Here is a 24,960-nt window from a genome sequence, read left to right as displayed (position 1 = left end):
ACCTCTGTGTGCTCTTTCAGACTAGAAATCAGTGCTGTGCCATCTTCTGAGTTGATGTGGAGATCAGGCTTTGCTGGATGCTAATACAAAGGGGGAAACTGTAGCACAAGGGCAGTTACTGGCAGAGCTCCCATGGACCTTAAGGAAAGGCAGGACTCACACCGAAGGAATTTGAAGCAGTTGATTTCATTTTGAGTGTGGCCTCTCCTGTGCTATTTCTCCACTGCTTTTCAAAACTAGGCTGGTGATTGCAGAAAGGATTGTCCTGCATGCCTTCATTCCAGAGGAATTTATTCCAGAATAAAGTCACTCCCCATGCATTATCAAGACAAGGCTTCCTGCTCAGTCCCCTTCCAGCCTGTCAGGCCTGTGCTGGAGCAGCCTGCTTTTAAAGGAAGTGTGAGACCAGCCAGGGACTGACCTCTGCAAGGAGCTGCCAGCAAATAGAACAGCACTCAGCCAGTGTGGCCCAGTGGAAACAGCTCAGGTAGGGTCTGAGATGGTCATTTGTATATGAGCAATCCAGGGCAATTTCAGGAAGCAACAGGCTAAATCCACAATGGTGACAAAGATGGTGAGACGAAGATGGTTTTATTCTGTTGCTCTCACTTGGGGAATTAGAGCCCTCAGGGGTGGCACCAGGAAGAAATGAAGTGTCAGCCCTCAAAGAAAACTGTGTTTGAGGCAAAGGAGATTCTCCTAATAAATCTCTCACTCTCTCTCTCAGAATGTGACAGCCTGTCGCAAGTCTGCAACGCTTTTCTCTGAATCTCCACATAACCCAGAGCTAGAAAAGCAGCACTTCCACAAAATGCAAGTGATGGTTGCCTGATCCATCCTATGGGGAATACAGTGGGATCCCTCTGTGTGGGATTTGTGGGATGGGTTGCCTTTGACACTGGGCTCTGGCTGTGGGAGCTGCTTGGTGTGGGCCATTGTGCAGGGCTGTATAATCCAAATGAAAGACCTTATTGTGACAGGTGCTGCTTATGGCATATGAAATTGTTGTGATATTTTCAGGCTGAAGTCTCCTGTTAACTATACCAGAGCTGTGCTATCTGTGCAGAGATTGTTCCATGCTCTCATAAAGAGCTTTCAGAAGACAATTCAAGTGAAAGATGAGTATACTGGAAAGGAAAAAAGAAGAAAAAAAACCAGTGTATGGCTTGCAAAAGTAGAGGTATGCTGGAAACCCCACCATCTTCTACTCTAGCCTTTCTACAGTGGAGCATTACATCCATTGAGCACAGCATTTTTCTTTCTTCTAACTCTGCAATTTTGTATTCAATGAAGAATATTAATGCACATTTAAATTAGGATAAAACCACAAAGTTGATAAAGCCCAATGTGGACAGACTGGAGCATTAGAGAATAATCCAGGAGACTAAACATAAAAGATCAAGACATGAATAGGACTAAAAATTGTTTAAACCTATGTCTGGACTACCAAAACATCAACTGTCATGTTGGATCACTTTTCAGATATTTGGAAGCCATACAAAGTTTCCTCTGTTAGCTAATTACTCCCTTAACTGTCCACTACAGAGTTTCTTTCATTTCCTCCCCCAAACATCTGGCAGTAGATACTGCAGAAGGCCACAGTCAGCAGGATACGCAAGCAGGGGCCTAACTTTAGTTCATGAGTCATCTCCGTGGCTCCAGTGGGACAGTTCAGGTGGTTAAAGTTAAGCATGTACTTAAGTACTTTGCAGAAATGAAATGGATCTGTGCCAGAGGGAGGTTGCTGCCTAGGTAGAAACTGGTTGTTCGCCTGTCCTTAACAATTTATAAAAGGGATTTGTATAAAATATAATTAAAAGACACTCCTCTGCTGTGAGAGCAGTGATTCCTGGTTTTTAAAAGGGGACTCCTATCAGTCTTTACAGTCCCTCTCAGCCCTACTGCTATTATCAAGCCATTAGTTGGAAATACTTTGATCAGGTTCAACAGAGCAGGGAGTGATTGCTCACCCTCACCTTGCCCAGCTCAGAGAGCCTGCAGGGCAGGGAGAGACAACCCCTGCTCCAGGGTTCCTGCTTTGTTACAAATGTTCTGCTTTCCTGGTAGCCACAGTTCAGCTGCTGACCTAGAGCTGTGTTTGCAGGAAAAACTGCCACACTGTGGGGTCACCATCCGCAAGAAGCACTCTGCAGAGGCATGGAACCACAGCGCTTCCTCTCCTTTATCCAAATATTCATGGAGCTCAAATACTTCCTTATTTTTTTAAAATTTCATTTTGAGCTCTCTTATCCAGGCCATGGTGAGCACATTCTCTGGAGCCTTGATCACCACAAGGCCTGCAATTAATTCTGCTCGGGCTGTGGTCCTGTCTCCACCACACCCCGAGTGTTTGCCTTCCCCTGGCTCCAGTGTCACAAACCTGACCACAGGTGAGCAGGTGGAGGGTCAGGTGAGCTTCAGGCTTCATGGTAATAGAGCTCATACAGAATATAAGACTGGTATTATTGTACCTATACAGGAGCTCTATGATGTGTCCAAATAATCCCTTCAACAAAATTAGATAGTGATTTGTAGCTGAAAGAATGGTTTCAAAACTCTTTAAAAGAGTATCTCTGACACCAGCAATTCCTTTTTTTCTGAACATAAAAAATGAAAATCAACTTTTTCCAAACAGAGAGCAATTTTTCCAAAGCCCTAATATCAGTGAAGTATTTCTCCTTGCACATTTTTCCCGACCTGTCAAAATCGTAACACTGAAAATCATAAAGCCAGCAGCTTTTCTAGAAAATGTCAGGCAGCCACACATTTTTCAGAACAGAGTCTACTTTATGCTGGGTAGCATTGTTTGAAATTGAGTTTTCAGAGTGCACAATCTTTCATTTCCAAGTCAAGGCTAATGGAAAAATTTCACTTCCAAAGGTAAGATATGGAGCAACTGAAAACAGGGATTTAGAAAAGAACCTCCATCTCAGCAATCATTTTGAACATTAAGATCATTTGACATTTTAAAACTGGCGGCAGTGATTCACTTATCAGAGGGACTTAACTAGGATTTGTTTATATGTCTTTCAAATACTAAGTGTAAATCATCAGTCTTCCATGTCTCTGTTTTCTCCTCTGCAGGGTTCCTCTAAGCTCCCAGAGTTTCTCTCACCCATTGAATCATCATGTGAAGTGGACTTTAATATTTACTCCCCATCCAGATTAAGCAAATTTTTTCTTCCTTCAATAGTATTAGTCTGTGCCCATGGAGCATGGAGGTGGCTTCCTGGGATGGAGGAACTGAGCTCATGCCACGTGAAGGAGTCTCCATTCCTACTTGCCTCAGCCTCAGAAGCCAAAATCGTTCACATGAAAGGCAGATTATTGCAAATTAATTAAGAAAATGAGCATGAAGGTAAGTAACAGCACTGTAGAAAACTACAAAAAAGTAAAGTTTTGGGCTGACATGTTTAAGAGAAGTCAACTCAAGGGGTCTTTTTTTTCATACAGTGCATGGGAAGGTTGCTTCAGCCAGATCTCAGGGAATGGATGCAGGGAAGCATTGTCACACTCCAATGCCCTCCTGCTGCTAAGCAAATATCATGGCCTTTATTTAAATACACATGCATAATGAATCTTTGGCAAACAACCCATGAAAATTACCAGCAGTTTCCTTGAAATTAAGAATATTTGAGTGTTTCTCCATTGCAAGAAATTTCTGGTGCAATGCCTCTGTTCTAGTTGAAAGGACTTTTCCAGTCCTGCCACACAATTAATTCCCACCTTCCATTGAAATTCCTGCTAGAAAAAACTGAGTGGCAGCCTGCTGTCCTGGACCAGAGTTCTGTCTGATTTAATTTCAAGGCAGGGAGAGGAAAAAACATGTGGGAGAGGAGCAGCATTGAAAGGGCACACAGGAACGACCCACCACAGCAAAGAAGATTGGTGGAGTCAAGAAACAAGGCTGTTTTCTCCAGGATCATCATCTGCACCATTTAAATACACAAATAGTCCTTGCAGATGTGTTTCCTGCTTGCTTTGACTAGAGCAAATAAAGTAGCAGGGAATACAAAAGTGTCAGGCAAAAGGATTTGTGTCAAATTATAACTTGTACAGCTGTCCCTGGAGCAAGACAAGGCTGCCCAAAGAAGACTACAGAGGAGAAAAAGTTAGTATAGTAAAAGAAATCCTTCTTTCTGCTCCTCGTGTCTCTTTTCCCTTCCCATACCTTTCCCCAGACTCTTCTGTCCTGCTTTCATTCCTTATAGTAACCTAAAAAAAGTTCTGGTAGCTTGATATTAATCTTGTCACCATTTCTTGTGCAACTGAGTAAAGAGTACAGCCTGAGCAAGAAGGCTGAGCATTGTACAGCAGAGTTTGGAATTAGCCTTGTACATCCTGGATTTTCCCTCTTGTCCCCACCTTGTCCCCATTTAGGTGCTTCATTAGTGAATTCATCTATATCCTGGTCTCACATGCTGCTATAAATGAGCTTTTCTTTTAGCAGTCATTCATCTGTGATCCAACAGGCTCATAGATTTAATAAAACTTCTTTAAATAAGCTTTTTACTTTGCATTATCCAGTGATTGTTTAATAGAAGCCAAGATGTATTCTCTTGAAAAGCATACCTGAAGTTATACATGTGTTGTATCTGCCATTTACAGAATTATAACAGTCTGCTGGACTACTGTCAGTAATTACATGGAGTTTATCACTCCAAACACTTGAAAATGTTTCTAGAGGGCAAGGCTTTTATCCAGGCCAATTACTTACCTACTGCAAAATTTTCTGAGGATCACTTTCATTTAGAGAAGAAGTCAGGAAAAGAAAACCTGCACAAAAAGATAATTTTAAATTGCTTTGTGCAAAAGGAATGCAAGTGTTTGATGCAATAGTCATACTAATGTTCTTGGTAACTCTGTCTGGAACAGGAAAGGAATATAAACAAATTATTTCATACAGTGTAGTTCTCTCTGTCTGAGAGGAAGTGAAACTGCAATGACACCATTTAACCCTTGCAGGATCAGATATTAGCAGCCTGGTTTGAATGACAGCATTGTTCTGCATGCTTTCTCATCCCAAGCAGAAGCAAAGGCAAAGGGATATGCATTTTTCTTAAAGAGAAAGGACCTGTCAGTGTATGCCTACCTCCTTCCAAAGATGTTACAGGAGGGCATGGTTTTTACAAAACCAAGTAAATGTTGTTATTCAGTGGCCAGTTGTGAGCCCTCATTTAAATAAAACAACAAATGAAGCCAAAATTTAAGGAGGGAGAAGAACTTGTTGTTAAACATCTATTTAACACTTTCATGAGCATCTCAGGAATATTAAGAATAAATGAAATTTGAATAGATGCATTATATTTAGTAAGATAAAGGGAAGTTTAGCAATCAGAGATGAAGTGTGACTCGCTGAGGAGTGCTTATTCCCATTAATATGCTAAATAGCTCATCACCAGCAGCCCCAGAATGAGCGAGTCGAAATCAGCAGTCAAAACCTTTTGCTGAAAGAAATAAAATGCAGAGACATCAAGGCCAAGCACAACAGGTACCAGTTTTGTGCAGTTCTGCTGCACAAAAGTCCAACCTGTGTGCTCTGCTGGCAAAACATCCCTGCTGCAGGTAAAGGGACCAACCTTTGTTCCTCACTGCCACAGCAGAGATGCAGCCCCTGCAGGGAAGGAGTGCTGCCAGCATGATTGTGTCTGCTCAAGGGGTTTCTTCTGGTAGCAGAGAGGCAGCTCTGCCTCTTTACACCCCCAGGAGATGAAGGTGTGTTGGCAATTCCTCACAGCTGGCAAAACTCTGTAACAGCGGCCTGGGAGTCCACACTTAACAGTACAGTCTATTTCTGGGCAAATATTGCCTTGAGGGTTTACACAGCCCTAAAGGTAGATTGATGTTCAGGAGGAAATTCTAGTAGCATCTGCTTTTGGCTTTAGAGAGAGCCAAATAATATTTTGCTAAAGGAAAGAATACATCTGAAGGTACTAATGGCAAAAGAAGCCAAAACAGGTTTCATTACAGCTGTCAAGGCTTAGCTGCAAAGGGAAGTTGTGTGGTCAGCATCACACGGCATAGAAATATCTGCCACAGTTCAGAATGAAGCTGAATTTGTGGCAGTTTTCTTCTTCTTTCAAAAGCTTTTGGTTTTCAGAGAATGGAAAGCGGTTCCTTCTTTCATCACTACCTTTCCCTCGGAGTCTGATGAAATTTTTAGTTATTGCTTTGTGAGGAGAATTGCTCTTGATTCTGCAAACATGGAGAAATATGTTACTCACATTTCCTCATCTTTCAGGTCCTGGGAGAGAAATGGAGGGGGCCGAGTGAGCACTCCTGCAAGCCACCAAAGGATCTCTGCAGAGTCATGTGGAAAAAAGCAGGGCCTTATAGGGCATGACTTTCTCATTTTAAAATAGTTGCCTATGAAGAGCTTGGCCTTTTTAAAATATCAGAGAAGTATTTATCTCCTTTAGCTGTGTGTATTTACACCAGGATGGGATGAACTGCATCCTAAAAGGGCTTGCTCCTCTTCAGTTGACTCCAAAGGGAGCTTTGCCAGCCAGGCCAGTGCAGCTGTCTAAACTGCAGAGGTCTAAAGTTCATAGAGACCAGTTTTGACCCAAAATGTCCTTCCATGTCAGCCCTTTCAGTCACAGCACCACACAGGCATTATGCTCAGCGTGTGCTTCATATTTCTGTAATTCTCACCTGACATCCCTGCCTGTCCAGCACACAGAGGACTCAGCTCTCAGGGCCATTCCTGCAGCTAATGGGGCTCACCTGGTAATTGAACACTTCCTTTAAGGCTGCAGGGAATGCCAGCCTTGAATGGGAAGGCTGTTGCTCCAGCAGTGTGACAATAAAGAGGAGCAGTGGCAGAAGGCCATGTCACCCGTCCCACATGCTCACAGCACCTGGCTCTGCGCTAGTGTAACTCAGGTGTGGTTTGACATTACAGCAAAAGCCTGTCTAACCACTTGGTGCAGCTGAAAACTCCCCCTCTGCTGTGCCCAGCACCTGTTCCCACCCTTCCTCCTCCTCCTCCTCTTCACTGGCACTGGGAATTCTCTGGAAGCCAGTTAAACTCACCCTTCAGAAGAAAGGATTTTCTTTCTCTCCTTTTGTCTCCCTGGTCTGGCTCACATCAATATCTGAGGAGTGCTGACAGGAAGGGCAGGAAGACAAAGATGAGGCCACAAGGATGGGAAAGGGCAGGGACTGCCCTGGCTGAACCTTCAGGGAGAAGTTTTATGTCAAGGCTCAATACCCTTCCATTGAAGCTTGCTCAGAACAAGTTACCTTACCTTGGGTGATGAGAAGTAACATTCAACTCCAGTAATTTTTATTTACCTTGAACTTGTGCTTCCCAGCTCCTAAAACATGAGAGCATTTCATTTGAAATGCTGCTTGCTAATGTGCTTGATGTACTTCCATCAAGCATGGGGAGCCTTCTCCTCTAAGGCAGAGATAACAGGTAGAGTTCTGAACCCTGAGACTGTTACCTGCTCATCTATTACCTTTTCTGCTTCAGAGCCTGCACTGACAGGAGACAGATGCCTTCAAACCTTGCCTAGGCTGTCACCTCAAAGTCCACCTGCCTCCAAAATGGCAACACAGTAGAGCCAGCAGGAGAGCAGTGAGGCAGGAGTGATCTCCAGAACATTCTTCAACCAACATGGTTTGTGATTTTCTTAGTGCCCTTAACAGTAATTTATGATTAATCCATAACATTTTCAAGTCAACTGTCTCTTTATCACCATCTTTTAATTCTAGGTATTATAAAAAGAGATTAGTTTGATTATTTCCTTTAGTTTGAAGTCGTCACCAGTCTGTGGCCTCTTTTCATCTCCTGTTTCTTGTTTCTCCAATAATGGATCAGTACAGCAGCTCATGAGAAAACTACCTTCAAGAGCCAGAGCTTAGCTAAGCCAAGCCTAAGTCATATTCTGGGGCTCTCAAATAAGGCTTCAACAAAAAGGCAAGAGTGGGAACAAAGACCATGCTGAGTTAGAAAAACTTCTTTTGTCATGATCATTTTCATGACCACCACAACTTCTCTTCCCCAATCCATAGAGACCAACACAAGGCCAGGGCTGGGTCCTTTTTCTTGCTAAATGAGATGTTCCAACTTATCTCACAGCTATGCATGTGACAAAGACAGCTTGAAAGAGCTTTCACCAAAGTAATTTGCCAGTGCTTGGTTCTCTGGCAGCCCTGAGGAAAAGAGCTGCTCTGCTTTCCTGGGGCTGCTCTCTGCAGTGGTGGGAGGCCCTCAAAAGTCTCATCTCCCTCTGGAAGATGAGATGATCTAGGTCCTACCCCTCATCCCAGGAGGTTCCTCTCAGGTCCCTCGTTGCCTGGCAGCAGCTTCTGATCACTCCTGAGCAACACATCCACATTCTTCTCAGGAGCAGTTGCCATCCTCAAATCCTCCAGGCTGTCCTGATTTTCCTACACCACTTATTAATGTTCATAATTGCAAAATAATTGAGCCTGCTGTGTTTGTAATGAAGGCACAATTTTAAATGCTGTAATCAAAGAACTTTCAATTGGATTAAGACTTGAGTGTCCTAGTGGTTTAATTACCGGCCCAGGTAAGCACAAATAAGCTTTGTGTTTAGTCCTGTCTTTCAGATAGGCCACAGTAAAGTCTTTGTGCCCATTTGGTAGCACTGAATATCTGACACTAATTGAAGGTTGAACACCAGTAGTCAGGAGTCCTACGTGGCATCCCAGGCAGTGAGAGTCAGCCCCAGACACACACAGCTCCTAGGGTGAGACACCACTAGATTCACCTAGTCAACATGACAAATACCAGTGAAGAATTCCTTAGGAGGAGGCATCCTGTGAAATAAAAACTGAACTGAAGGGTGTGCAGCTTGACAAATGCTCCAAATCAGCACAGCCACTGAAAGGTGGTGTGCTCCTCTCCCAGCTGTGCTTGCTGCCTCCTCCTCTCTCTGGCAAAATTGGTTCTCTATCCACATGGAAAAGTAGATAGGGTTAAAGCAAATTTCTTTCTTTCTTTCCTTTTATTTTTGCCTCAAGGAGCTGCACAAGTATTTACAATAGCATGCTGAAACAGGGAGCCCAGGGACAAGGACAAAGGGCTGGTGGCAAGAGGAACCCCCTAAGAGTGATGGGAGCATCGGAATCCATGCACTTAAATGTTGGTCAAAGGAAATCCTAAGGAGAAAGGTGAGAATGACTATCTTTAAAGGGGGTTATTAAGCTTGAGTCCTATAGGACAAATAATTATTTCTGCACTGCACCTCTGGAAAGGGCAATGTATTTCAACAGCATTAGAAAATGTGGTCTATCAAACAGGCTTCAGACAGTCCCTGGTGACAAATCTCCTAATCTGGGGCACGGGGAGACGTCGCACTGCAAAGGAGGTCTGAGCAATAAGCAAAACACATTGGGACTTCATTTTCAGTTCTGCTTTGGCTCGTTTGCAGCCCAGTCCTTTTCTAGTTGCAGTCTTTGAACTCCTCCCAAGCACACTCAGGGACTGGTTGGTAGGCAGGATGTGCTGCAACTGCCAGAGAAATTAATTGGAAGAGAAATGTAGATCAACACCATCAGCTGCACATGCACACACACACACGTATCAATTTAACTACTCCAATTTAGAAAAGATTGAGATAAATTGGTACAATCTTCTTTCTGGACAAGGTTAGAATGTAGATGCTTTCAGCTTGTCAGGTGCAAAACCAGACAAGCTACAGCACCACCAGGAAAGGGAAAATACATCTGTGGGTCTATACCAGTTATAAAAGTGTTATAACCAAATAAGTATGAAAATAGGTAGGGGCTGCCCATATTTTTGCAAAAATTGCATCTACATGCATACATCATACTAAGTTTAATTGCAGTTGATAGCATTTTTCTAGTAGCACAATGGTTGTTTTATTTTACTATGAGGTGTTTTTTCTTTGTCTCTCTGGGATGTGTCTGCTTTGATGCCCTATGAAGCCACTAAAAAAACTGTGAATTATTTTGGGATCACCAGGAGTTCACATTTAATGATAAACCTCAATGCAAAAAGGATTTAACAAATGCAAATCTGTAGTCATTGAATTTTGACTGTTACGTAATTCCTGAGGTTTCATGGACATCCATATTATATTTACTCAGTTTAGAGGTAAGAGGTACACACAGAAATTTATTATTTCAAAGAGAAAAAAATGACAAATTGCCTTGGCTAGGCTGAAGCATCCATGCAAGTATCTAAATGCAATTTATCTTCATTGTAAAGACTCAGCATTGAGACATGGGCTCTCTGGTGCTGATCATACTAGAAGTTCATCCAGCTCCATTTTCACATATTGATGATAATGATACTAAATTATATTTTATAAGTAGAATAATTATATTGTATTTGTACAAATTTTATTTAACACATTAAAATTATAATCTAATCTTATTAGCAAATCATCATTTTTGGTCTATCTTTGAGGGCAGCAAATAGTATAAAAGCTAAAAGGTGGGAAATACACCTGTCCAAAGGAAAATGTGTTGCCTTTTCAGAGAGAGGCCCTTTGGCTGCCTTTAGGCAGCACAGGGGTGGGTGCTATGGGAATGATTGCTCTTAATCTAGAGCAGCCCAAACAAACCTATTTTGCTACTTCTTGCACTCCTAAATTTACACAGGGACACCACCTGATGTTTTATTTACTCAGTAAATTTGAGCAGATATCAAACATTAGTCTTTCCAAGAGGACAGAAAAGCCACAGTTTTGTCAAATATGACTGAAAATGGGAAATTATGAGGGAAACAGCTGCTCTGCCTGACGTCTGTAAGTGCTGCACAGGATCCATGAGCACATTTAGGGGGAAAGGGAAAAGCAGTGTTTGCTAAATTGATTTATTTCTGTTAGCTATGAAATATGAAACATCCCAGCAGCTATTCCCAGGTTATTTCTTCTAACAGGGTGATGAGAGTTGAACCTCCCCTGTGGTCCTGAACCAAACCCATCACCTTCATCCAGGAGCCCCTGAGGGGATGTGTGGATGTTTCAAACCCCTTCTACAGCTGCTGAAGGGGAAGTTTAAATAACCTGTGTGCTTCCTCGGCACTAAATCCTCCTGCTCCTGGAATGCTTGCCAGCAAAGTGAAGTGGATTTTTCTTGAAGTTAATGTCACTTTAAGGATTCATGTAAATCCTTCATGGGTTTTGCTTTCATTTTCAGTATGACTGAATTTTATGGTATAATCATATCAACTCTTCCACTTTAAATTCAGTCTTGCACCAAGGGATGCTTTCTATCATTATGTCTATAGTTAGTAAAAATAAGGCTTTACCCTCTGAGCTAAAAACCAGCTGAAACACTTTACAAACTCTGTTTTCCTTTTCACAGTATTTAGTTCCTTAGACAAAAAGCAAATATATCACTCTTCTAGAGAGGAGTTTCATTTTCTTCTTATGTACATTACCTCAGGAATGATTAAACTTCGGGCTTCATTTGCAACATGCAATTTCTGCTTCACCCAGCAGCTCCTGGCAGGTTGTTTTTGGGATTATGTGGCACAGTGCTGGCAGCACTGTCCATCCATGAGGATGCCCCTGACACATCCCAAGGGGTGTGAGGAAGAAATGCCCTTCTTTGCCTTCCTCAGGAGGCTGTGGCAGGAAAGAGGGAGCGCAGAGCCACCCTCTTTGGAAGAGCAAACAAGACATCAGCTGTTCCCTGAGGTCTCCCTGGGAAACGCACAGCTCATAGGAGCTCTGGATCTTGTGGTTCCTCTCCATGAATGTTGCCTAAAAATAGAGCTGAAATGTGACTATTCAAGATACAGCCTTGTGGTAAACAAGGACATTGAGTGCACAGCCATGAAAATTTTGCTTGTTTTCCTATTGTGGCCTGTAACTGTTAAACTCTATTGATTGTAGCTTTTCGTTTTAGGGTCAATTGCCAATAAGCTTAAGAAAATCTTCTGTTGTTCCACTAGGCCAACTTGGTGCAGATCTCAGGGGCTTCTTGCCTGTTTCCAAGCTTTTTTCCAGTAGGCACTTTGATTCAGTTAGCTTACAATGCAAATGTTATTTGTAAATATATGCCAAGTAGTATAGGCATTTACATTATGATTGCCTGAAACTGTCCATTATAACTTAATTTTCAGTTGCCTGTTGCTTGGGTAGACATCTTCCAGAATTTACATCAGATTGAAAGTAGAAGCCATTCTCATGTGCATGCTGGACTCATTCAGAGCCACAGGGAACATCACACACCGGCCTTGCCACAGTGAACTGAGCCTTTCAGGGAAGACACAGACAACATTGATGATACTTTCCCAGGCTTGTCCTTTGTCAAGGACAGCCATGATTCTGAAACTGCCAAAGTCTCGAGCATCCTGAGGGATCCTTTAGTGCAGGTGGCATAACTTGGTGTGTTTCCATACATGCCCATAGCTTTGCTTCCGTATCTCAGGCTTTCCCAAGACATCTTGGAGAAGGGCTGCTTGGGAGGGACTGCTGCTCAAGGCAGGTTCTGGAGGGTCTGACAATAAGGACAATTGCTCCTTTCCCAGCTTCCTCTGGAGGGGCACAGCTCTGTCTTTCTCAGGATGCAGGAGTGGGAGGTGGGGTGAGACAAGGATGTGTGAGACAGCTGAACTCAGCTACCAAAAAAGCTGCTGCCCTCCCTTGTTTAGAGATGTACACAGGCTGAACTTGCAAACCTTCCTTTAATGATGACTCCACATCCACTGTAAGCTGCCTTCCTACTTACCTATTATATACTGTGGAAGTAGAATAAGCTCAAAGGCAGCTGAAGCTTCTTCAGCACCCTTTACATCTGCTGTACACTCCTCCTTAGGCTCTACTTCTTGGGAGCTGGGATGTTTTATTTTATTCTGTGTGGTCTTTAACCCTGCAACTCACCTGGGCTCTGTCAAGCTCATGCAGGCAGATGGTCAGGAGGGCATGCAGAGATTCTCAAGAGTGCATGGAACAAAGGCTCCAGAAACCTCATTATTTATCACACCACTACAGTTTTTCACCATTATTGTGCCAGAAATGGCACCTCTGACTATTGACAGGACAAACTTTCAGCACTGGTAGAGGAGTAAGGATGTTGAGCAGCAATACTGCAAGGTAGAAGCCATAAATTGGGCTGCTTTCCTCCTCTAATACCAAATCATCAAAGACAGCCCAGAAAAGGCAGAAAAAGGACAGAACCAAGAGCATGGAGACTTGAGCAATGAGGATTCAGCAATGTCTATGTTAAAGGTTTGTAAAAGGTCCTGTAAGCCTTTATTGACCAACTTACACAAGTCTTTCAGGGGGCCTGTATCCCATGTCTTGCTGTCCTGCCTCCTCTCAGCATGCCTGACAGGTTTCCCATCTCTGGTGTCCTCACCACCTAGTCCCTTTCCTAAAGAAGGAGTTAATTTCATAAATCCTTCCATCATGCTCTTGGCTTTATCTGGTTTCTCCCACATTCTTGCTGTATCTCCTTCCAGCTTGGGAAGATGATGCCTGCACATTTGTCATGCAGCAGGAATGTCATCCAGTCCATGACTGTAGCCAGGAGGGCAAACTTTGGGGGCTTTTTCCCCCCTGCAACTGACTGACTGACCCTTCCTGTCACCAATTTATCATGCTTTCATCTAGCTCTGAAAAATCCTGTTAGAGTGTTACAGTAGGTCACCACACCAGTCTGAGATGCCTCTTTTCTTCCTTTCAGAAATTTCATGGCTATTTATCTTGAGTGTTTCACCTGAAAAAGGATCAAGGAACATAACCTTGAAATAAAGCCCTGCTAGCTACCACCCAAAACTTGATATGGACAAGCAGCTTTATGTTGTATATAAAAAAAAACAAAACATGGTGCTGAGTGCTGTAATGTTTACAGATGTATTTTTATTAAATTTACACCTACAGTTTTTTGTGCAATCTCACAAGTGACAAACACAGGCCTACTAAGTCAGCTGAAAACTGCACAGAGGAGCCAGGCTGGGATGGAGAGGATCTTGTTGTTCTTGCTGTTGTTAAGGATGGCATGAACAAGGGGAAGCAATGAATGCATTGTCTTTCACTGCTGGATAAGAGCTCTGAAGGAGCCCAGGCATGCCCAGTCCATCAGAAGAGAAAAACAAGAGGACTGCATTTAATGTTCTCTCCAGCAGGCGAAAGAAGAACAGAGACTATAAGAAGATGTCACAGGGAAGGCAGAAGTAAACACAGAGACAGCTGGAGAGTTCCTGGAACAAGGGAAGAGCAGGAAGGCATGAGGCTGGGAATTGACTGAATCCTCTGTGCAGTCACTCTGGTCACAGTTTCTCCTTTCTCCCTGGAATGGACAAGCAGGAAACTGGGTTATGCTCCCTCAGCTTCTGGCTGCATGAGCACATGCCCAGGGAGAGACTGCAGCTAGACCAGGCAGAGAACATATGGGATGACACAATGTGAATAAATGGAAATTTTGCCCAGTTCAAACCGTCAGGACAGAAGACAAGGTAGGAGCATACAGTAGGGTTAGATGTACTCCTGACTCTATGCAATACATATACTTTAAATGCCTCAGTCCGAAAAGCTCAGCATTCTGAAAGCAGGCTGTCCCTTGTCCTCTCAAACAGGCACATCTTTCCGGTACCGTTCCTCTCTTGGCACAGGGGGATAGAAGAACATCAGAACCTAAAGCTCTAGGGCAGCTGGAGTGAAGAAAGGGAACCCAAAGAGAGAAGAAGCATCTCCCAGTGAACCACATGGAAGAGTAGAGGCAGAAGGATGCAAGGCAAGGGGGAGAATGGGAGATAAAGTTATGATGAATGTTATGGGAGAGGTAATTGTGTCATTGAAGGTCAGAGAAGAAATGGGCAAGTGCAAAGAGAAGCCAGCAGCACTGGAGGAAGAGGAGGATTTGCAGGAAGAACTGGGCAATGAGATCTCCTTGGAAAGATGAATGGTGCTGGGGCAGTGGCTTTCACAGCACCCTGGGAGGGATTTACAGCTCCATGACCTGCACTCACATCTGGTGGCTGATGCTGCCTTGGAGGTACAAACCTACATGTCCCAAGTTGTGACTGTTTCCTCTGGGCAACAAAGAAGCTCAGAAAGTGTTGCTGCTCATGCTGAGGGGTTTGGCACTCGCAGGAGCTGTTGTCATGTGCATTTACAAAGGTCCCCACCTCCAGCAGTACCTGAGCACACCAGGAACTCGACTGAGCTGAGGCAGCCAGGCCCACAGCTGCCTACAGCGTGTGATGTTCACTGCTAACAATTTCGTAGCTCATTTGAGACAGCCCCTGCCCGTTCTGTGTACTGAGGGGAAAGCTCCCAGCACACCCATTTAATTCACTTTTATAACAGATTATAACTTCCAAATATTTGTCAAGAATTCTCAAGAGCCACGCCAGAAATTATTTGTACGTCAGAGGCACTTATAAAGTGCAGGAGGATGCCTGGAGAAGCTGAGGTTTAGATTGCAAATACTGTGGTATCATGACAGCTTTTCACTGAGAGTTGCAGCACGTGCGTTTGCACTTCTATTATAAAACCTTATTCAGCTGCTGAAGGGGCTAAAGCCATTCTTAGGTTCTCTAAAAGATCTTTTTAATTCCTAGCTCTCCCTGTGGGAGGCTGGAGGCCAGCTATTCTTTCCACTTGAAGAGTAGGTACCTACAATTCTTGACAAGCAAAGTTCTTTGTAGGCAGAGAAAAGTAGGCTAAATGCAAAAATGCCTGTGAGGAGTTTTTCAGCACATGCAGAAACTGAGAATTGTTGGTTCTTATCCTAACTTGTCACCCCATTTCTAACATATGCTAAAGATGGTTATTCTTGAAGAAAAGGCCTTTATCATAAGAAAAAAAAAAATCATATTTATATTTCTCACAACAGAGTATAAATAAAACAATAAAACTATTCAGCAAAGGCCATTTTAAAATGTTTTTTGAATGTGTTGAAGAGCTCATTTAAGATAATTTAAAATATTCACTCATTGATGTGTCACTGGATGAAAAGTAACCCCTCTAGAACAAGTTTATAACAATCTTCTCCCAGTTTTGTGTCAATGGTGTTCTCTGGTATATCCTGGACGTGGCTGGTACATTTGATGGGCAGCATGGTCCTGATGCAGAACCCAAACCTTTATCCTCCAGATTATACCCAGGAAGTCACCTCTGACATATCAAAGCAGCTGAACTCCTAAAGAGCCAGGGACTTAGCTCAGCCATCATTGCAGTGCCAAGCTTCCTATAAAAACTTCTGAAAAGACCAGCTTCTAAACAGAATAAAAATATTCAATAAAGCATCAGAAAATTACCATTCTATACCTTTAATACAAACACTATTATATTTTTAAATATGTCTGATTTTGTTTTTGTTGGCAGTTTTTTCCTCAGTGCCTAATTTTATCTCAGGAGATTTAGTTGCCTAAATCAATATTTATTGCAAAGTTTCAGTAAAACCACCAAATACAACATGTTATAGAATCACAGCATCTTTATATTTTAAAATACAGATATTGTATTTTAAAAGACATCCGTTCTAAGAACTGGGATGTATTAAATGTAACCCTGGAATTATCCACTCTAATTTTTGTGCACTAGATAAAACTTATTTCCATAAATGAATACCTGTAAAGCAAGACACTACTTTTGCCATCCCTTTAAATCATGTTAGATTAACACAGTAGGAATCATTCACCAAGTGTCAGCTAATACTATGGGGTTTAGGTTACAATAAAAAGAGGATTAATAGCACCAACATTATCCACATGATATATTCCTTATGCCACCAGCTCTCCACTACCTAGGACAGCCTGAGCCTGACACCACGGACAGGAAAACCCAGTGGCAGAACTATTGCAGACTCAAGAGTCACTCTGGCATCCCTGTAGCACATTCCAGTTTTTGCAAATGCTCATGAGTTGAGCTGGCTCCTTACAGATAAGATATGAAAACAGTGACACAGTCTACTCATGGCTGAATAATCTTCCCACAGGCTTTGGGAACTGAATGATCTTAGCAGTCAGACTCTCAGAAACTCAATTTTTTAGGTCTTAGACAATGTTCTTTGTACCATATCCTCCTTGTCAACAGAGAAGAAAGAAATGAACCCTTTCTTTTCTAGTACTTTTTCTTTATTTAGCAGCTTTTCCCAAGATAACATTTTAAACTGGTCTTTAAGGATGAGAAACACTTTCATGTATGAAACAGCCTTCCTAGAGGCAATTCATGAATCCAGAGTGATTTTTTTAAAGAATTGTAACTATTATTTGGGTTTGATTTCATGATCTGTTTGTTGCACATTTGACCATTTGAATTTTGTTTAAACTGGAATGCACTTCTAACACCACATAAAATATTAAATATTTATATTTTCATAATACTACTCCCCTTTCCCAGCCAGATCCCATCTGTTATGACAACTTCTTAGATCTTTCAAATGTTCATCCACTTTCAAACCAAGATTCTCAGAGTCCTGCTACAGCATATAGAAACATGCTTTTTTTGTTTGTTCATTTGTTTATTCTTCAGTTCCTTCCTAGTACCCAACATTCTGAGCTTTTATGTTTTAAGAGAGGCAATTTTGTCATTGCAAGTCCATCACATTACGCTTTTTTAATGCTTTTGTTAATGAAAAGGCAAAACCTAGTACAGTTCCTTTCATGGTCTTGGAATGAATTTTCCAGGATAAAGAAACAAGCTTTCTTGTTGGTGGCATTAGAGACGTTTACCCTTGGCACTTGTCAACTATTATTTGTTACCTGCATTATCTCATTTCTTATTTGGAACGTGAACTTTTTTTTGGTTACATACAGTTCTCTTAAGTTTTACCACTGACAAAAATACAGCAGGAGTGAATCTGGTGGTTTTAAGCAAACTCCTCTGTTTTACTTTCACTCTCAAGTCGAAATAGTTCTTTAAAATAATAAGTTTTATTTTAAGGAGACACTCAGTGTGAGGAGTTCCAGCTGGTGATACACTTCTGACTGTTGCATGCCTTGCCTTCTAATCAATGCAGAAAATCATTAAGTTCTAACATTCCACAGAGGAGGAGTTTTTACGTGGAAAGATGGACAGAGCTGTCCATCCTGGCCTTCAAACCATTCTTCAGTCCCACCAAGGGACAGAAGAAAAGTCACAGTCTAAAGTAAGCCAGTCACATCCAGGCTGCACCCAGTCAAACAATGTGAAACTCAGCAACTCCGGCCCATCACCACTGCAGAGGAAATACCAACTGCAGCAGAACAATCTTGGATCCCATCCCTGAGTATCCAAGAATGTGATGTGTTTCCTGCAAGAAAGTCAAGTAAATAACCATTGTGACTCAGGAAGAATTCACACAAAATGCCCATAGGGGAAGAAATACCTACTTGGCTATCAGTGGTTGTTTCTCAGAAGGGTCATTTCATCCTAATCCTTCAGTCTGGACCCTCAGGGGAAACCTGCTGAGGATGAGCCTGGTAACTGTGGACTCATTTATAACTCTGCACAATTCCAGGAATAAGAAGCTTTTCAGAGGTATATTTTTGACATTTTATAAACTCTCTTGCCCACTGTTAGCCTCTCCATGCTGTACAGGTTATAGAGTACAAGTGTCTCTATTTTTTTACCCCAGGAGGGAGCAAACCTGAATTTTCTCCATATGTCATGCATCTGCAGTGAGGAGATCCATTCTTCACAGGGACCCATCACCTGCACTATTAAGCACTATAACTAACCCAAATAATCAAATTGGTACATACCCAGCTAAGCTCTGAGCCATCATCCTCCATTCATCTTTCTCTTAGAGACTCAAAGAATCATGGAATAGTTTGTGTTGGAAGGGATCCTGAAAAATCATCCAGTCCAACCCCCAGATCTTTGAAATCTGTTGCTTTTATTTCAGAACAATGGCTTTGTGTGTCTGAGATCTTTCCTGAACTCTTCAACTATGACAGTTGGCACATTAGAAGATTATTTCCTCTCTCTACAAGCTGCAGCAAAATAACCAACACTACTTTTATCTGATGTTCCACAATGGATATATCTGTGCCTTGTTAAGGTGCTAGAAAAGCCATAGTTTACAGTTATTTCTTAGTTTTTAATTAAGGATGCACAATATGTCCATCATTTAGCAAAACACTGCATACACTTGTATGACAGGGAGGGACTGAAGACGGTGTGGTTTTTTACACATTCATTCCTATATGAACAGCTGTGTAGTTGTACCACTGCATTAAACAATTCTATATAATTATTTAATACTTCTAATCAAATTGGCACTGATAGCTCCTATTTTGATTACCATAGGATAGAATTTTAACTGTAATTTGTCTGTGTTGAATACATAACCCATTTCTGCTATACAAAATAACATAATTTACAGATCATTTCATCTTGCAGTGCTAGGGATCTCTATGAAGCTGAAATTCTCTGCATACATGGAAGGAACAGCAAGTCAAAGCTAATTAGTGCAGTGAGAATCTGGGAGAAGTTGTTTCCTGTCTTTGAAATTTTCCACATCTTGGGTGAGCTGATCAGGCAGTGGGTGCTTTGTGACAAGCTGCAAGGCTGATTATACACTTTCATTTTCTATGTGTTTTAAATGATATTTCCACACTAATACGCAGTTGTTTCCTAAGTGAATATGTGGTGTTTACTTAGGCAAGAAAAAACTCTTTTTTTGTGTGTGTACAAGACAGTTGGCTTTAAAATTTTGCATTCATAGAAACTGAGTAATGCACTTAATGGTTACTAATTTTTTCCCCTTTACTCCACAGTAGGTTTGAGTGAGAGAAACTTCCTTAAGAAATGTGTCAGAAGAGAGGAAAATATGCTGGTGTATTACAGCTATGTGGGAAACAGTTATGTAGGTAACTGTAATATTTATTAAGCTTCAGATTTTATATAAGCTACAACTTTTAGCTTGTATTTTGCTTTCATCAGATAAAGAAATCAGGGATTTAGCAAGAATAACTCTGCTTTCTAGCATGTTCAAAATTCAGCATGTCATGTCCTGGTGTATGAAATTGGAGGTATTCCAAACAATATTCATTGAAAACCAGAAACTTTTTCTTACTTTACATTTTTGTATCCAGCTAATATGAATGTAAATATTATTAATCAGAAATTGAGGTGTTTTTTCATGAACACAAGATAGGGAAATGAGGAAGGCAACAATGCCTTTCTTCTTGTTTCTCTGCTTCTGTTGCTGTATAATATGAAGACAACATGAAGTCTGTAAATGTGCTCCAAGTTAACTTCAGTAGTGTCACAATAGCAATCTTCAATTCCTCATCTCCCGTTTTGGTCTTTCACTATGAGATTAAGTAGTTAGGAAACAATATTCCTTCCAGAAAATAAAGAAACAGAGTTTGAGAAAACCCTTTTCCAGGGGGTTTTGAATTAATCAGGTACTTATCCCAGGTAGTAAGATACACTGACATGACTTAAAATACCCGATACTAAATTTTGCCATAGAGGGCATCTGCATAACTTTGAAGGACGACCTTTGCACACCATTAAAGGTATGCAAAACCCTATCAGCCACATGTAGAAGTTGAAAAAAACCCCAGGTATGATCTTGATGAATTCTTCACATGTATGAGACGGAGCCAATCTGTAATTTATTTGCTCTTGCAAGCACCATCACCATCTAAATTCAGCATTCTTAGGGCAACTCCAAGATTCTACACTTGAAAAATGTGTGCAATGTGATAAGCCCTGTGTTCCCAGAGTCCACGTGAAAGTTTTAAAGCAATTCTTTGAAGAATAAATTTATGTGTGGCTCCCAAGAACAATTTGAACAAAAAAATTTTCAATCTACACATAAAGCAATGGCTGTCTTGTAATTTCTACTCCCTGATAAAATGAATTAAGCCTTTCAAAGAGGGAAATGAACAATAGTGAAGTCAAGCAGTGAGGATTTTCATGTGCAAGACAGACACTCAGAAGATCAGCCAAAAGAACAGCTGACCAAAGCTGGAATCACACAAATGCCCACAAACACTAAGCAAAGGTCATAAATGTGGTTCAATCAAACAGCTGTTTGCTATTAGAATGAGGGTTTTCAAGTACTATGTAGGTAATTCTTGGACAGTGTAGCCCATTGTTTAGGATAATTTAAAGAAACCATTCCTGGAAAGAATTGTTTGTGGTCAGACTCATTATCTCATCTCTTTTCTCACCCCATCTTTCTTTCTCATTGGCTGCTATGGCACCTCATCTATGTCTGGTGAAACAGATAAGTGGTAGTCTTGAAGCCCACTGCAGACAGCAGTCATTTTATCAGCTCCCTGAGCACTTCTGATGCTGTGGGCAGCACGTTTGTGTTTGTGCCTCCTTTGCTGTCTGTGTGCTCCCTGAGGGAAACTGTGGTGGGCTGACCCTGGCTGGGTGCCAGGTGCCCACCAAAGCCACTCTGTCACTCCCTCCTCAGCTGGCAGGGCAGAGAAAATACACCAGGAGGTTCATGTGTGAGATGAGGACAGGGAGAGAACACTCACCAGGTTACTGTCACAGGCAAAACAGGCTCAACTTCAGGAAATTGCTTTAATTTATCACCAATCAAATCAGAGTAGGATAATGAGAAATAAACCCAAAACTTAAAAAGCACTATTCCCCGCACCCCTCCCTTCTTCCTGGGCTCAGATTCACTCCTGATCTTCTCTACCTCCTCCCACAAGCAGAGCAGAGGGACAGAAAATGGGGACTGCAGTCACTTCACTGCACATTTTCTCTACCACTTCTTCCTCCCCAGAGGGAGGACTTCTCAAACTCTTCTCTGCTCCAACATGGGTTCTTCCCATGGGCTGGAGTTCTTCATGAATTGCTCCAGTGTGGGACCCTCCCTCGGGGTGGAGTCCTTTGGGAACAGTGTGCTCCAGCATGGATCCCCCATGGGTTCACAGGTCCTGCCAGCAAACCTGCTCCAGCATGGACTCCTCTCTCCATGGGGTTACAGCTCCTGCCAGGAGCTCCAGTGCACCTTCCCATGGGGTCTCAGCCTCCTCTGGGTATCCACCTGCTCCAGCACGGGGTCCTCCATGGATGGAGGGGGATCTCGGCATCCCCGTGCTCTCCATGGGCTGCAGGGGAGTCTCGGCTCCAGCCCCTGGAGCAGCTCCTGCCCCTCCTTCTCCACTGACCGTGGTGTCTGCAGGGCTGTTGGTCTCACATCTCCTCACTCCCCTCTTTGGCTGCTGTTGAACAAGGTTTTTTCCCTCTCTTAACTAAGTTATGCCAGAGGTGCTCTGACCATTGCTGATGGGCTCAGCCCTGCCCAGCTGCTCTGTCTCAGAGCTGGCTGGTTTTGAGTCCAGAGGACACAGGGGAAGCTTCCAGCAGCTTCTCACAGCCCCTCTGTACCAAAAGCTGTCCCCATAAACCAGCACAGGGCTCTTCCTGGATAAGCAGGCCATTGCTCATCTTGCTTGCAGCTGCAAAGCTCACTTCTGTGCAGACACCCCGCTTGCTGAGAACCCAAATTTCATTTCACCTAACATTGCCAGGCTGAAAGTTACACAGCCATTCACTTTTTCTCTGCAGCTGCTGAGGAAAGGAAAGCAGCTCTGGAGGACAAAGGTGGAATGGGGCAAGCTGTGCTCAGGGAGAGCTGCCTTTACCCATGCTCTGCCCAGAGATGGCAGGGAGACACCTCTGACAAGGTGCCCCATTTGTAGGTGGTTACAACCCAGCGAGATGGATACAGCTGAAATGAGTATTATTTACCATGTTAGGAGCCTCACTCTCCCTTGAAATAGAGACAGATTTTTGATGGATTTAGCCCACTGAGTAGAAGCTGGAGCTGTGCAGTCAGCTGCATTCTTTCAGCCATATGGTTTTGATACTCATAACATTCCTCAAATTAAGGTTCAAGGAAAACTTCAAAGTCTACTATTACTTGGTGAAATTAATACTATTAGTGGCATTAATCTGTGCACTTCAGTTGGATTCTCCACCTGAAAAGAATAAGGAATTAGTCTTTTGCAATGATGTGTAGTCACAAATTAAAATCCTTAAGACTGGCTGGCAATTTGGTCCATCTTATTCAGAGAAGAAAAAAAAAGAGCACAAAATAAGGATAAATTTAGATTTTTTTCTGTCATTTCAGAAAATAAAGGAATAATTACCCTGTCTCCAGGAAATTAAAATATATTGCTTTGTCCATTTTTGTTTTATATTTCTGTTAAAGATGTTAAGATTTTCTGTTATAGATTTAAAAAAACAGAAGTAGGTCTAACCATATCTTACTACATGTGCATCTAAAAGTGCAAACACAAGGAAAAAGCAAATAATTAAAGGGATGTTATGATACGAAATTTGATTCTCATTTTAACCTAGAAAATAACCAGCAATAAGTTTAAAAGCAGAGCTCCAGAACCATAGTAGTTTAGATTTCAAAAAGAAAATTATCTTGTAGATATCAGATTTGTCCATTTGGTCTCAATTTGTAACTGAGAGCAGCGCAAACTACAGAAGTAGTGACAAGTCAATTCGACTTCTAAAGAGCATTTTGCTTGATATTCAAAAAAGTCAAACCACAGAAATAATGATCTGTTTACAGCATAAACTTTAGCTTCTGTACATTTGTGTTATTTCCACATATTTAGATTCTCAGTTACATTTACCTTCCCAAAATAATGTTATAGAAAAAAAAAATAAATTGAAAGAACTAGTGTGCTGAAAAAAGAAGATTGCCTCTGGATGATAAAGGATCTACTTAAATATTGTTTCAGTAGACCAACTGATATGTCTAGTAAAAACAGACAAGCTTTGATGCATACAAGCCTGTTTTCAGATCTAATAAAAGATACTGCCCTTTTTTACAAGTTCTGGCTTGCTTACTCCCTTACACCATTCTGGCTACAAAGACATTGCTCAAACATTATTGCTACTCTGAACGTTCCAGCCAAAGTAACACTACTGCTGCAAAAGTCCTACGATGAGTTACTTCACATTTATCCAAGATATTTAATCAGAAATGCTACAGGGCTTCATAAAATACAGCATGGCACACAGTTAATCTGCATTATGTTCTCAAGTGACCTGTCACAGAGACATAATGGAACAGCAATAGCAGTTATCAAAATTCAGTCTTTACAAATCATCCATGTAAACTGACATATGCTTACTGCACCATTTCATTAAAGAGAAATAATGATTTTTTTGGACTATGGGAATTATTTTTGAAAGGTAGCTGGCAATAAAATATAGATAGTTGAGAAAAACTTCTGGACAAAACAAAAAAGGAAAGAATGGAGTGAGAACACATAACTAAAGGTTCAAAAATCCTACTAGTCTGCATGTTACTCTATAAAATCTCTCTTAGGACTGAAGAAAGAAAATCTTTAGTCACATGGAAGAAAAAACCCTAGCTTTACAAAATTGCACACTTCCTTCCTGTAAATATTTTTAGATTTAAGCATTTCTCAGAAACTATTTTTATAAAGCTCAGACAAAACCATTGATACAAGATCTGAAATGGATCTGTGTTTCTGTTCAAATCATGTTAGCATGTTTGTTTCAAAATCTGTGGTTTACTCTCAAATAATATTTTCTTGTTGTTTCTGATCACAGCTTTTTTTTTCCTTTTTCCATTCCAAAAGTGTAGTGGCAACCCTTCTCCTTTCAGACTACCCTGTTTTGTAGTTTCGAAACTTCTCATGGTTTCTTAATGACACTGGTTTCACATGATCCCATTGTCTGCCTCTGCCTCTTGGTTCCCCTTGATTCTTTCAGCCAATTTCAGTAAACCCTGAATGAGGAAAAAGGGCTTTCAACGAGATACTAATTCCTACAAAATTTTAGGAAGACTGCTAGCGAGAGGAGGAAGAAATTCCAAAGAAATGCCCACTGTTGGAAAGGGAAGTACAACTCAGTTACTATTCTTCCTGCTTACTATTAGCTAATTGAGCTCCTGACTAGCCCAGCATATCCACCATAAACCAGGCACATGAGGGATGTAATTCAGGGTTGGAGGGAGATCGGGGCTGGAAGGGTGTAGGATGCTCAGCCCCAGGAAAACAAGCTGCTTCCGTTCTGCTGCGCCCATAGCAACGCTCGTGTTTACAAACCCTACTGA

At 41.8% G+C, this 24,960-nt stretch overlaps 1 long non-coding RNA gene across 2 annotated transcripts; it reads left to right on the top strand.

Moving 5' to 3' along the window:
• The first annotated feature begins 408 nt into the window (after positions 1–408).
• On the top strand, positions 409–14,519 carry LOC131586452 (uncharacterized). 2 transcript variants are annotated; one of them, XR_009279151.1, is made up of 4 exons: positions 409–487; positions 3,085–3,358; positions 8,995–9,144; positions 14,078–14,519. It is a non-coding gene; the product is annotated as an uncharacterized LOC131586452 (long non-coding RNA). The 2 variants fall into 2 exon arrangements; XR_009279150.1 differs by having other exon boundaries at positions 423–588.
• Positions 14,520–24,960: the final 10,441 nt, after the last annotated feature.

The sequence above is a fragment of the Poecile atricapillus genome, chromosome 1 (genome assembly GCF_030490865.1).
Source record: "Poecile atricapillus isolate bPoeAtr1 chromosome 1, bPoeAtr1.hap1, whole genome shotgun sequence".
Classification (NCBI taxonomy): domain Eukaryota; kingdom Metazoa; phylum Chordata; class Aves; order Passeriformes; family Paridae; genus Poecile; species Poecile atricapillus.
The sequence above is the reverse complement of the archived record's forward strand: the minus strand, read 5'-3'. Positions and strand labels throughout refer to the sequence as shown.